The sequence below is a fragment of the Berghia stephanieae genome, chromosome 1 (genome assembly GCF_034508935.2).
Source record: "Berghia stephanieae isolate SIO BIC M18660-M18661 chromosome 1, UCSD_Bste_1.3, whole genome shotgun sequence".
Classification (NCBI taxonomy): domain Eukaryota; kingdom Metazoa; phylum Mollusca; class Gastropoda; order Nudibranchia; family Aeolidiidae; genus Berghia; species Berghia stephanieae.
The window spans coordinates 58,427,806-58,431,941 of record NC_088360.1 but is presented as its reverse complement, the minus strand read 5'-3'; positions in this window follow the sequence as shown (position 1 = coordinate 58,431,941).

Sequence of the window (4,136 nt, the reverse complement as noted above, 5' to 3'; positions counted from 1 at the left end):
TCACACTTTGTGTCTCCTAACACGATGAACCCTGATTGAACCTACAGTATCAACAAAGCTTCTCCAGTCCCGTATGTCTAGATCAAGCTGCCAAGTGGGTTATTTATGTGTCTCAAAGGATCATTTTTTTCTCCAGCTAAATTCTCCTCCAAACTGTCCAAAGTCTGATTCTCGTTCCCTTTCTCTGCATTGTCTTATTGCTGCTAATTTTGATATGGATGCACTCGAATCAAATATCTTATGTGACACCTTTTCGGTTTGCGTCTTTTTGAGTTTTCGAGGATCTTTAAGTTCTGTTCCAACTTCGTCCCACAATGATTATTCTGAATATTTCTGATCACTACATACTTTTAGCAACAAAACAGACCATCATTTTATCAGCTCTTTGGCCATTATTTCCAATAAAATTCTACAGCATTTATAACTGCTGTGATTAATACAATACCTTTCATTTAGCCAACCATTGTTTTGTGTTTCAAATGGCACATGGTTCTAGTGTAAATAGAAAACACACTCTAAAAGAGAAAAACAAGTGCCTCTTATCTTAGAAGTTGTTCCCCCGTGCACTTATACTTTTATCATTAATCATTGAATGCCTGTCAAATGAAAAAGTGCTTGTTTCCTTGGTGCATTGATTACTTTAGATAGACCCTGAGTCATTCTATATGTGGCCTTACACCTCTGTCTAGTATTACGTCGGGGTGAGACAGTCGTCAAAAAGTGAATTGAACGCTTAAAGACAGAGATATATAACATAATATTATGTTTTGTTTTGTTTCTTTGTTTGATTTTTGTTTTGGTTTTTTGTTTTGGTTTTTTGGGGGGTTTTTTGTTGTTACTTTTTTGTGGGTTTTTTTTTTTTTGGTTAGCTTTAGGCCTAGTATTTTATGGTGTGTGTTTTTAAATTGTTTTTTTTCCTACGTGTCCCACCACTCTCACGAGTCAGCATGAAAGTTATTTTGCCAGAACATAGCAATGTATTGTTTACTCCAGAGCAGCTAATCATGATTTATATTCATTGTATCGGATTGACCTTTCTTCTACTATCACTGCTTAGCCTTTTTTCATCCTCCTCCTCCTCCTCCTCCTCCTTCTTCTTCTTCTTCTTCTTCTTCTTCTTCTTCTTCTTCTTCTTCTTCTTCTTCTTCTTCTTCGTCTTTGTCTATAGTTTTTTTTTTTCAAATGGAGCACTCAACCCAAACAGATAATCTTCAAGACAAACGACGTGGGCATTTTCCAAGACTACTAGAAGGCATCGAGTCATTTACGGGTATTCTTGGGCAAATAATACGAGATACGGCTGTTATTGCTTGAGAATACACGTAATCGCCTCGGGAGCTCCCACCAATTTCATCAACGTACCTCACCCCTCCATTACAGCAACTGTACTGACGGCCTGAAGACGAAAATATAAATCAACTAATCAGGTAGGTCTACTTTAAGATATGCATTTCCCTTTGCGCAGCATCGTAAGAAGCCATCGCTTGTGCATTCACAGGGGGATACTCGATTATGCGATGACTAGAGATATTCCTTCTATCTCAACAAGGACTGCCCATATCATAATAATGTGCTCGCAAATTTGAAGTTCATTAGCAATTCCAAAGGTAAGAGCAAAAATTTGAAAAGCTGATCTGTGTGGCCTAAGCTAGGTTCGGCATTTACCCACACAGCTATCAAAATTGCACACATTGGTATCCCACACTTCGCTGCATCCGAGACCCAATCACTTGATTTCATTGCTGGTTTCCATTTGAGTCTATCTCTGGTCTCAATATTTGCCTCTCAAGCAAAAAAAAAGTGTTATGGTCTTCAAATAGTGTCTTCAAGTCGTGTCCAATGCAAAGCAATCTCTTTTACGTTGAACTCGTGGTCACTTTAGGGGGGCTCTCTCGCTAATGCTTTCATCGTCTTTTACAGAATGCCCAACATATGTCCATTTCTTCTTCGTATTTGGAAGGTAATAGACACATATTGACAGCTTTCCTTAATGACTTTATTTATGATTCTGTCGTATAACCATTTTTAAGGATTTGTCTGAGACAGGAGTTTATGAAGACCTGTAGTTTGTTTTCTAGTCAATTTGTTTCCATGTTCCTATTCAGGCTTATTATCCTGTGAAAATCTTTATAATATTATTTGCATTGTCGCGAATATCAATGTTCGTGCCTATCGTGGGAATTATTGCAAAGGCCTTTCTGGTTTTATTGATTTAGGAGGGGATGCCATTGTTAGTCCCCCTCCCCTTTTGTTTTGCACATATACGTATCTTGAATTTATCCCGCCACACTTGATTTATCCTCCTAAGCCTATATTATCGGGTTGCCTTCAGGTCTAATACGTAGATTGTATCCAAGCTTCTGTCTGATTTAATCATATCCCCGGAGGATTTTAAACCAAGATGAACAAAAATATTAAGAAAAGGGTTTTATAAGTCATAAGTACATTGTATACATTCATATTATATTTTATAAAACAAACAAATAAACAAATTTGAGCTTTTCTTTTGTGCAATATCCACTAAACGTGCCCAAAGTGCTTTACAAAGGTTCCTGACTAACAGGAATAATTAACATGTAGGACGAGACATGACAACGCCTTTTTGGAGATATTACATTTTTCTTCATCAGAGAAAACGCTGTTAACAGCCATGTACTAATTTTACATCAAGAGTAGGGTGAGAGAATGTGAGTGAAGATTATTTTCCAAGGATTCAACCATGCGCCGCTCAGGACCTTTCGATCCAAAGGCGAGTGTCATACCACAAAACCACATAGCCGCACATTGTATCATATCATACCATATTATATCATATCATTATATCATATAACATACCATAATACTGTCTTGTATAATTCATGCCATATCATCTAATAAATGATAATATCAAATATCAAATAAAAAGCTGAATTCTTTAATACTTCTAACATTATCATTTATCCCGATCATTCCTACCTTCGTCGTTCATCTACCACAATTCTTTAACAACTGGTGTAAATGAATACAGCTTTCATATTGCGTAGTGATTATAATGTTGCAGAACAATTTTCCCCCAAAAATGTGAGCCAACTCCATTTTCTATTTTCTTCTTTTTTTTTACTTACTTATTCATTGGATGGAAAGAGATAAGGAGGAGGCTTTAAAGAATTTTTATATGATGCAGAATTAAAAGCCAGTTGTTGTTTTCTTCGTGTTAATACAACGTTTGAATGAGTTGGCCACCAACCTCCTCTAAGGGGCTGCCGGTTGTTCAGTGGGTAGAGCTCGCGCTTCACACACAAAGGAATTTTTAAACCCCTGGGTCTGTTAGATCTGCTTAAAAGTACTTTGCGATAGACTAAGGTTATCTAACTCTATAGAAACTGGGATAAATTCCGATTTCGTGGGCCTTATATCTCTGATGACTACTTTTTAACGCTCCAATTTCAAAAAGAAATTACTAGTCAATTTCTTTTTCTTCGAGTTGTATTACAAGCTTTTCATTTATATTTATTGATTCACTCAGAACGCCCTTCTATATGAATCGGTGACATGATAAAGATATTCTTCAGATTTAGTTGACTTGACTCCAATCTCAAAGCAAGCGTGTTTGTTTATGATTTGACTCCCTTTCATTAGAATGATTTTAATTCAACCATTTAGAGAAAGTGTTGAAATATGAAAGTATTTATTGTAATTTGTCATTATTATCTTTATCAATCTCAAACCATTATCAATTTCATCATACTCATCCCCATCTTCGTCATCATCATCATCATCATCATCATCATCATCATCGTCATCTTCATAAGTATTCACATTATTACTACTAAGCATAATTAGTATTTGGTCACGTAAAAATTGTTCTTACAATGCAATATAACCTGACATGATAAAATAATACAAGTACGGACTAAGGCTTGAGTTTGGCCAAAATTTAAACTTAAACACTTAACTTACCTCACCGATGCCATATAAAGATTTGAGATTGTCTGTTCTCTCCTGCCCTGACAGAAAACATGTGGCCAAAAACTTTAAACTCAAATACAGAGCAATCAAATTGACACTGAACTTGTCAAGAACCTCTCTTAAGACTTTAAAGACGTTTTAAGTTTAGAGGCATTTTGACAAATCCATTATCATATCTACTAGTTAAC